The 10,452-nt window shown below is 39.7% G+C and overlaps 1 long non-coding RNA gene across 1 annotated transcript; it reads left to right on the top strand.

The window, feature by feature from the left end:
- The first annotated feature begins 3,598 nt into the window (after positions 1 to 3,598).
- On the top strand, positions 3,599 to 9,994 carry LOC140896281 (uncharacterized). The gene is made up of 3 exons (XR_012154501.1): positions 3,599 to 3,667; positions 5,580 to 5,740; positions 9,419 to 9,994. It is a non-coding gene; the product is annotated as an uncharacterized LOC140896281 (long non-coding RNA).
- Positions 9,995 to 10,452: the final 458 nt, after the last annotated feature.

Below are 10,452 nucleotides of genomic sequence, written 5' to 3'. Positions count from 1 at the left end.
ACTGAATTCACTTAAATGGAATTATTCCTGATTTACATCACTGCGAGATCAGACCCCATTTGTTTAATATGTCTTAGCATGTCAGGTAACTTTCACTGTATGCCAAATAGCTTTTGCACTAGTACCCATTATTTATGCTTGGTGCAAAGCACCAAGGTTTATAAGCAGGGTAATATTCCAGGAATTTGACCAACCTGCAAGGGACAGAGAGTGGAGGAGTCAAGCACTAGAGAGAAAACAGTGAATACGATGTCTTTAATGGCGTGAGATCCTTTGGTCAGACTGGGTCTAGAACAGCTGTGATATTCTCCCCTTTCATCCCACACACCCTAGTTATTATCAGTTATTTACACTTTTCTTAGAGAAACCAAGTCACTGAAGGGTTAAAGATTTTATTCTAATATACATCTCTTTTTTGTTATACTACACCGTCAAATATTTCATATTGCTGATGTTTATATATTATTTAGGCCTTATCTATTTTAAAATTTCTAGGTACTGTTGAACATGTGAGGAACTCTGATGTTCTAAGAAACTTGGCAGTTACCCCAGAGAAGCCTGAAATTCCTATTTATAGGCTGTTTGTCACTTACTCTTTTTTTTAAAAATCAGTGTCTATGTACTGTTCCTGAAATTCTGATCCACCCAAAAATTAATCCGTATAGTCTTCTAAGGGAATCTAATTACTTAATTAATGACAAAAGGTTGTTGATACTGTTACTAAAATGACAACATGTTTCACAGATATTATAAAACGTTCATTTAACAACATTTGAGAAAAATCACCAAGTTGGAATATTGTACTCTTTAAAATTGTGATTGTCTAGCTGAGGAAGATGATCAACATCAATAGATTGGCTATGCAATGAAGATATATTATCAATCGAGTATAATGACAGAAAAAGAGGACTTAACTGTGTATTTTGAAGATGTGTCTAACTCCAGGAAATAATTTTTGATTAACAAAAATTTCATTTCCAAGAACTGTGAAGTTTAATTTCAAACAGTAGGTGGCTCATAAAGACTTTTTCCTTATATTCATGAGCTGTTAAATATTGTGAGAAATACAGTCAGTCTATCTTACACAAGCATTCGCATGACCCTTATCAATCTTATAAAAGTACTACTGTATTCTGTAACAATAGCCAAAAAACTGCAGCAGCACTCTGGCAGGCTCCCGTGTTATGGCCTATTACGGCTGCATCCTGTAGTACTTTATTGATGTAGCATATAGAAGAATTCCTTGTTTCCTAATGAGATGCTACCAGTCATTTATGACCCAGAATAATGGTTTTCTAAAAACAGTATTTTACAGAATTTAAAATAAATAGAAATAACTCCATGGTTTTCTTCTAAATTCAAGTAGAAACATTTTTTTAACAAATAAATATGCCCTTGCAGTGTTTGCAACCTAACCATCACAGAATTTTTCCACTTCATGAAAACCTACAAATTAAGCGGTCGAGAAATTAATTACAAACAAAAGTAAAATTGACCGGTGCATTCAGCATTCATTCTGAGAGAAATTAAATTTAAAAAGTCACATTGTTAAAATTCCTTCACTTTTAATAATATATGGGGATATTTGTAACATAGGTAAGGAAATGTGTTTTATTTAAAAAATATCATTAACCAATCAGCATTTGGTCACTGTTACTCATATCAAGCATGACCCAAAACCCATTGAGGTCAATGGAAAAATTCCCATTTTATTACATTTACGAGAAATTCCAATCAAGTCAATGGGGTAATTTGCAATGTAAGGTTCTACTCAACCTGAATAAGGGCAGCAGAATTGGGCCCTTAATGAGTATAATCTGGAAACATTAAAAATGAAATTGTTTTTATGTGTAATCAATTTCATTTTAATGACAAATGCAAAGGAAGGTATGAGAAGTATTTTTAAAAAATATTTTACTTTAAAAGTATTAAGGAAAAAACTGTTTGAGGATGTGAGGGATGTAATGCAAGGATCAGAGGGGGGAAGCTTTTCCAGACTGGAAAAGAGAGAGGTGAGGAATGGAAAATCTTTCTAAACCAATTATTTGTGAGTAGTTCCATGTTTTAAGTGATGTGTATATATATTCTAGGCTTTTCTGACTGCATCCCTCTTTGGGTTCAACACTGACCACCCTGAAATAATAATGAAAATTCTCAGATGCTTACCCTATTGATACTATCAGATCAGCACAGCACATTTCAACACTTTTGTACTAGTTATACATTTAAGGCCTGACACAGAGCCCCTTGAAGTCAATGAAAAGGTCCTATTGATTTCAGTGGGCCCTGGATCAGGACCTTAGGTCTTAAGCCAGCAAAGCACTCGAGGAATGAATGTGAATAACTTTCTGCACCTGAGAAATCCCATTAAAATCAACATTAAAATTTGCTACCATTGTGCTATCACTTGTAAAGCTCCACATTATGGGCAAGGTGCCAGTTGTTGCCAGTAGTATCATCTAAAATTCCCTTGAGCAGTATTTTAAATAAGAGACTGATATCACTTCATCTCCCCATTCTTTGACTGGTACCTGATTTTCTAATAAATATCTGCAATGAAACTGCTTTATCTTTCATAATGACAGGTTTCAGAGTAGCAGCCGTGTTAGTCTGTATTTGCAAAAAGAAAAGGAGTATTTGTGGCACCTTAGAGACTAACAAATTTATTTGAGCTTAAGCTTTCGTGAGCTACAGCTCACTTCATCGGATGCATTCAGTGGAAAATACAGTGGGGAGATTTATATACATAGAGAACATGAAACAAAGGGTGTTACCATACACACTGTAACGAGAGTGATCACTTAAGGTGAGCTATTAGATAAGCTAATAACTAGCTAGTAACTCACGAAAGCTTATGGTCAAATAAATTTGTTAGTCTCTAAGATGCCACACGTATTCCTTTTCTTTTTGCTTTATCTTGTGTGCAGTTAAACAAAGTTATAGTTTTAGAGCACCCACTCCTCTTTACTTTGGCCCCAAATCTTCTCTTTCTATTGTTCAAGTGGCACCTTATAGACTAAAAGACGTATTGGAGCATAAACTTTCGTGGGTGAATACCCACTTCGTCGGATGCATGTGACATTCACCCATGAAAGCTTATGCTCCAATACGTCTGGTTAGTCTATAAGGTGCCACAGGACTCTTTGCCGCTTTTACAGATCCAGACTAACATGGCTACCCCTCTGATTCTTTATATTGTTGTAGCTCATTCTCTGTCTGTCTGTATGTCTTCGTCCTGTATTTGTGCACATCAAGAGCAGCTGTGGTTAATGAACTGGTGCACAATAGGGTCAATAAAACATATGTAGTGTGCATTGTTAGCACATATACAAAAGTGATTAGCAACTTAAAGATTAAAACGGAACTGGATTTTTAAAATTTTTTGGATCTTAATACTATCTATAATAACTCAGCAGTCTTCTGTAATAATATTGAATGTAACTAAAATTTCTACAAGCTGGATTTCAGAGTCACTTATTCATTGTGTTAATTAATGACAAATGTAGAATAAATTGTCGTGTTCCTTTCCTACGAACTTTTATTCTTACTTTATTTCAGATTCAAACTGGAATTTAATTTGAACAGAACATTATAACTGCATTAACACAGTCAAGAATCATAATTTTTAGACCAACTGAACAGGTTAAGCGACTCTGTGACAACAGAGGTGAGGGTTACCCTAATTCATTATCTGTGTTTGCAGCTGAATATTGCATGTTCTGTTCTCACACACTGACATTCCTAAACTCCCATGTAAATCATTGAACCATAAATAATATGGGGTAGACAATCTAGGAATTTCTTACTGAACTAAAGCAAAGCAAATGTGTAATTTGTAGTCACTAATAGTGTTGTTTTAAGTAACAAAATTAGATTTTCTCATTTTCACTAAAGCTGTTCTTTTAAGGGTTTCAGCTCTCCTTCTAAATGAGATATGGTAGTTTACCTTTGAGCTCCATGCAACTGAATTGCTGATTTAAAAAAAGATCTTAGATGCTGCTACTTTGGAATTTGACAAGGGAGATGCTGAAGTGTGGATCTGCTAAAATGTGATCTGTAAAAAATGACACATTCTTGCTCAACAGATCTCCCTCTATATACTGAATCATATCTGCCTAGTTTAGTGACAAAAAATAAGTTGTTTTTTCTTTTACTCCTCTTCAGAAGTAACATGGCTCTGGGAGAGTGAACTAGATTCTTTACCTTCTTTTGCCTGTTTAACAGAATTATAACATTTACTTACTTATTAGAACTGTGTGGGACCTCATTCTCCTTTCATGTAGGACCCATTCACACTAGCTGGATAAATTTTAAAAATGTATTCACTAACATGTTTTAACTAACATGTTTAAAATCCGTAGCATGGAAAAAGCAAGTTTTAAGTGAACCCCAGGCTTTAACTCAGCCAGCTGTTTACATGCTAAAATTCAACTTGTCTACATTAGAATTTTAGAATGTGTAAGCTGGAACACAATGGAGGTGAGGAATGTTAGAAAAGAGGACATAGCATGTGTAACTGGGAATGGAATCCTCAGTCCCAGTCTGTAGCAGCCAGCGCTCATCTGCTGCACATCTGTTACCATGGCATATGCACATAAGTAGTGAACATAAGCTGCTATTCCCCACCGCCATATGCATGTTTGTAGGACAAGAGCTCTGTACAATTTGTGGACCTACTTGCCACATTTTGCCCCACCATGCTTTTTCATGATATATAATGACCTGCAGAATCTTCTTTGCTCCACCGCTGCTTTTCATTCTCCCTGCCTGTGCAGCAGAACCACAGTAATTCTACTGGGCTAGGAGTTTTTTCTGTAACCCCTCCCAGGGTCTCAGGATTTCAGCCATAGAAATAAGTTCCTAAATTACAGGATATTATTATAGAGGCTCTGACTAAGTCATTATATATAGTAATTTGAGTTTTTTTGGCGTTTTCATTACAATTATATTAATCCAGTTTTTATATCATAGCTGCATAACTTGCTTCAAAGTGGAATTTGGCATACAATTTCTGAGCTGAAGAACAAAGAGTTGCTAAATACGTAGATGCTATATATAGGTAACTTAATCTGTTCCTCACTCAGGCAAAACTTCCATTGAAGTCCATGGGAATTTTGACTTAGTAAGACTGTTGTAGGCGTAGATTTGGCTCTGTGTGTGTTGTGTGTGTGGGGGTGTATTCAAAATGTTTGAGTATTGTTAATTTCTGAGGGCTTTGAAATGGTAGTTAGCTAAGTTAAGATATGAATATACATTTGTATTACTCAAATGGTGCTTTGATTTAAAACATGCAAATGAGCTAATTACTGTAAACCTGACATTTTCTAGCTGTGTATATGGGATTTTATTCTTTATTATTCACTAAACCTGGATATTTGCAGTGATAATTGTTGTGTCATTCAGTATGACACACATGCTAATTCAGATCTACAGTACAAAGCACCTTCCCAAATAAGCACACATACCAGCGTTCAGCACTGTCACATTGTTCATAGTTATTTAAACAGCCATTAACTTCAAGAGAGAGTTGAAATAAATCTGAACTAATTACTGTTTTGTTTCCTTCTCTGGGAATTCAGGAAATTGGAAGAAACTAATGCTTTAGGGCAGTTTGGCAGAAATTTTGAGCAGGTCTTTTTCTCATGGAAGCACGCAGTACAGGATGTCTCAACCTTTTGACCTGTCCAGGACAAATGTTGTCCTGCAGAATCATTTGCGTCCAGTGCTGTACAAGGCAAAGGTGAAGTAGAGACTCCATTCTAATACCTCTCTCTGTATTTTCATGCAGATCACTGAGATAAGGAGCCAAACACTAACTTTACATGTTCACACCAAACATTTTTTCCCCATTTTGGATTTCAATCTAGTATACTGCTTGAGTTGTATTAGTAATTTATATTCTTTAACCATGAGCATGGAAGCTTAAAAGGAGAGCCATATTAAAGTTCTTGACTTGGAATAATTCATCATACATGATGCTCATACATGATGTAGATTTCTACCCATCTGTTAGAGCAGTGATTCTTAACCTATTTACCACTGTAGGCCACACATGTAGCTCTTTATGTGCGATGTGGGCTGCAGCTGCACAATAATGTACTAGTTGTATGGCCCTGAGGATGTCACATGGGCTGCAGTTATGTGCTGATTGGGCCAAAAGCAGCCCATGGGCCGCAGGTTGAGAACCACTGTGTTAGAGTGTCTACAGATGAGGTGATTGTCAGTTTTGAAAGGACAAAGTTTCCAAGCATAGATGGGCAGACTGTGTAAAAGCTCAATTTTCCATTTCCATTTTCCTTATGACTTGTTATGTAATTTTCCATTTCCCTTATTACTTGCTATGTCACATTATTGTCCCATGCTTCCATAGGCTTAGTCTCAAACGATTGTACATTTAACACATCAAACAAAGACTTTCTTTTGGCTTCCCCCTTTCATTCTGTATCACTGTTTGGCTATCTGCATATGGCAGTGGAAAGGAATGTACACCTTAGCCAGAAAGAGTTACAATAATCTATTAATAGGTTGGTTGCTGAGAGACTTGCTTGTTGTGACTGCAATTTTATGAAGTTTGATCTGTCTCACACGTGCACCTTTTTCATACTGAAAGTAAATCATGTTTTTCTGGACCGAGAAGAAACCATGCATTAAGATGTTAAGTGTGTTTTTAATAATTTAAAATATTAGAGGAAGTCCTCTCTTAGAGCCCCTGTATTGGATATATCCTCATGACATTTGTAATATCTTGGGAGAGTTTTTAGCAGGGGAAAGTGACATTACTTGTGTGTTCCAAATGACCCTCTCAAATGCAGTTCCTCAGCAGAGGATCTTTACAGAGAGTCAAGGATGCTGTATGCCACAAGGATCAGCAAAACATGGGTCCTAGATACTAGAGTGATGGGAGCAACAAAGTTGCAGAGATAGAGGAAGTCTGTAATGGGATCTCTGCCACTTCTGGTGGTCCCAGAGTGCTAGGAGCGTTAGATTGGGTGCATAATCTTCATGAGAATGAAGAAATGTATAAGAATTACAAAGTATGACACAGCAGATGATCTGCCACCTGTTTTCCTTTCCGAGCATCTACCAGCTCCTACCAAGTTATGCTTTGAGTACTTGTAGCGACTCATCAGGCATGGATCGGGAGGAGAGAGTGAGATCTGTGAAAGGGTTATTTGTTGCTGCAAGTTTCACAACATGGTAGTCAAGAAATAACTTTCCCTTGGGAAGGAAATGAATAAGCAAACCTGGTTTGGAGCCTGCATTGACCATCCTTCTCTAAGAGGTGGATTTCAGAGGAGATTTCAAAACATAGTGACTTCCAAAATAAAAGATACTACTCTGTTATAGTATCCCCCTCACCCACTCCTTTCCCCCCATATGTTTCAAAAGTACTAATGGGATAGATTGTATCTAATGCTATGAAAATCACCAAGTTCGTAAAGTACTTCTTTTTATATAATGTGCCAGTCAATGAATATCTAAGCACAAGTGTAACTGAGGCCTGATCTACTCTACAAACTTAGGTTGACAGAATCCACCTTATGTTGACCTAATGTACACTACTACACTAATAGGTCCCTTCTGCCGTCCTAACTTGCCTGTAACATCAACTTAATTACTCCACCTTCATTGGCGCTTAATTCGATGTTGATGAGTCAACAGGCAGTGTGGACACAGCATTGTGTAAGTCAACTGAATTGGCCTTCAGAAGGTGTCCCACAATGCTCAGTTGTGACCACTCTAGAGATTGCATTCAACTCTGCCGCACAGCAGCCAGAAATACAGGAAACAGCCCCTTCCCTGTTAAAGCCCCAGGAACTTTTGAATTCCCATTTGCTGTATGATCAGCAGGGAGAGCTCACCAGCCCAGCTGATCATGGTGACTCAGTGCCCCAAATGTGCTCCAGATTGGAGTACACAGGAGGTGGTGGACCTTATTGGTCTGTGGGGAGAAAAATCTGTGCAAGCACAGCTCTGATCCAATAGAAGAAATGCAGCCATCTATCCAAAGATTGTGTGAGGCATGGGGGACAAGGGCTACAGTAAGGACATGCAGCAGTGCTGCATGAAAATCAAAGAACTTTGGAGGTGTACCAGAAGACAAGGGAGGCGAACAGTAATTCTGATTCTGCACCACAGACATGCCGCTTCTTCAATGAGCTGCTTACGATTCTTGATAGCAACCCCACCACTACCCACAAATGCAGCATGGACACCTCCCATGAGTCTGAGTCCAGGGCCATCTCAGGCAACAACAAGGTGGGCATTCTAGATGAGATAGAAAAGGAGGAGGAGAAAGGGAGAAAGGCAAGTCATGGATCCATTCTCCCTGAGAATCAGGAGCTGTCTGTATCCCTGGAGCCTAGCTGGTCACAGGACAGCATGATGTCCAAGCATGATGCTGGGGAAGGCACCTCTGGTGTGTATGCAATTCCAATCGAATTGTAGGGGTTACATGCTCTTATATTTTATGTTTAATCTGAAGAAAAAGTGAGGTGCTGTGGGTATCTGCTTCCCAGTGGCTGCTCCAGCTACACAGAGGGTACCCCGCTGGAAAAGACTTGTTATGTGCACAGGGATGCCCTGGCAATCCTTCATGGAGATCTCTAGGAAACGTTCATGGAGGTACTCTGCATCCTTTGCAGAAGGTTTCTGGGGAGGGCTGCCTTATTTCTTCCACCACAGTAGGACACTTCCCCATGCCACTCCAGTATTAACTCTGCTGGCATCATAGCAGCATCATAGCAGCCTAGCAGCATAAGGACCAGGTCTGTATCCAAACACTTGCAGCATCTGCTCCCTTGCCACCTTTGTTATCCTCAGGAGACTGATCTCACATAGAACAAACGGTGGAAGTTTTCATTACAAGTGTTCGTAAACAACAGAGCATGTGATCTACCACCCATGGTGACTTCCGGGTCCCTCAGCCACGCTTTTCCTAGCATGCTGGTGGTTTGGTTGGCAGGAATCAATGTTGACCTCAGATTCTGCAAGTCCAGGGCTACTACTACCAGCAGCATTAAGGGAAGGAGGGATGGACTTCCTGTGTTCTCTCATGGCCTCAACCCCCCACCCACACCAAGTTGGACAAAGACAGCAATTTGGGAGGCTTAATGCTGGTCCCTGGTCTCAAAGCAATGTCCATGTTTCTAGGGGGGAGAAGGCATTGTCCAGCTGCCCGCCTGTGCTCCCGACGTGGGTTTGCCACAAGTTACAGAACAAGACCCATCGCCCATACTGCAGGGCCATATTCACCATGGCTGGAACAGCAAACCGGTTCATTGAATAGCTAGGGATTCTGAGCGTGTTCTGACTTGCACTTGAGTTTAATAAGGGGAGTGTTTTTAAAATAGCAACCTTGCACTAGACCCAGGGAATGCACTGACAATGGTTTCCTTGTACTTTGCATGCCTTATAGTGGAAAGCTTGGCCTTCAGCACATCCTCCACACTGTCTGAGAGGCTTCTGCAGATTAGAAGGCAGAAAAAGAGGATGTATGATGACATGTTCAGTGAGATAACAAAGACCTCTGACAGCTGAGATGGAGCTAAGAGCTTGGAGGATTTCATTGTCTGAAAAACTGGACATGGACTTGGAGAGCATCCCAGGAGCATGAGCGTGTCATGCAGGAAGAGATGCTGTGGATTATGAAGGACCAATCAGTTATGTCGAGGCATCTGGCTGAGCTTCAAGAACAGCAGCTTGAGGCTAGACTCCCTCTACAGTCCCTGAAGAACTGTCTGCAAGCATCGCCCTGTTCCCAATCACCCTCTCCCAAACATTCCTGGAGGTGGGTGTGGGTGGGAAGGTGCAGTATCTCTTCCACTCAACCCCGGGGAAGGGTACCAAGAACAAAAGTCGGCCATTCAAAGACATTTGATGGTCAAGACAACTGTACTTTGACAGACAAGCTGACATAGTTTCTCCCCTTCCAATATTATCACACCGTTTGCAGAAGGTTAAATTATTTTCCTGTTTTTTCAGGTTCTGCATGTGTGTGCAATAAAAGTAAAAGTTTCAAGAATGAAATGCTCTTTATTTTTTCCAGTCATAGGAGTTTGGGGAGAGAGGTACAGGAAAACTGATGCAACGGAGGGATGGTATGGGAAGGCACAATGTAGATAAGCAGTACACATTACTGTGGCTCATTACTGAAATGGGTTTTCAAAGCCTCCTGGAGACTCAGAGCTCCTTGCTGGGATCTTCTTATTGCCCAGGTAAATGGCTGCTCAAAATTAACTGCCAACCTATCTGGCTCCAAGGCCCCACGCCCATGCAAACTTCTCTCCCTTTGCCTCACAGGTATTATGGAATACACCGCAGGCAGCGATAACTATGGTGATATTTCTTTCAGTGAGGTCTAACCTAGTGAGCAAACTGTGCCAGCAACCCTTTAAATGTCCAAAGGCACATTTCATCACCATTCTGCCCTTGCTCAGCCTTTTGAACTGC

Source organism: Lepidochelys kempii, chromosome 12 (assembly GCF_965140285.1).
Source record: "Lepidochelys kempii isolate rLepKem1 chromosome 12, rLepKem1.hap1, whole genome shotgun sequence".
NCBI lineage: Eukaryota > Metazoa > Chordata > Testudines > Cheloniidae > Lepidochelys > Lepidochelys kempii.
The sequence above is the reverse complement of the archived record's forward strand: the minus strand, read 5'-3'. Positions and strand labels throughout refer to the sequence as shown.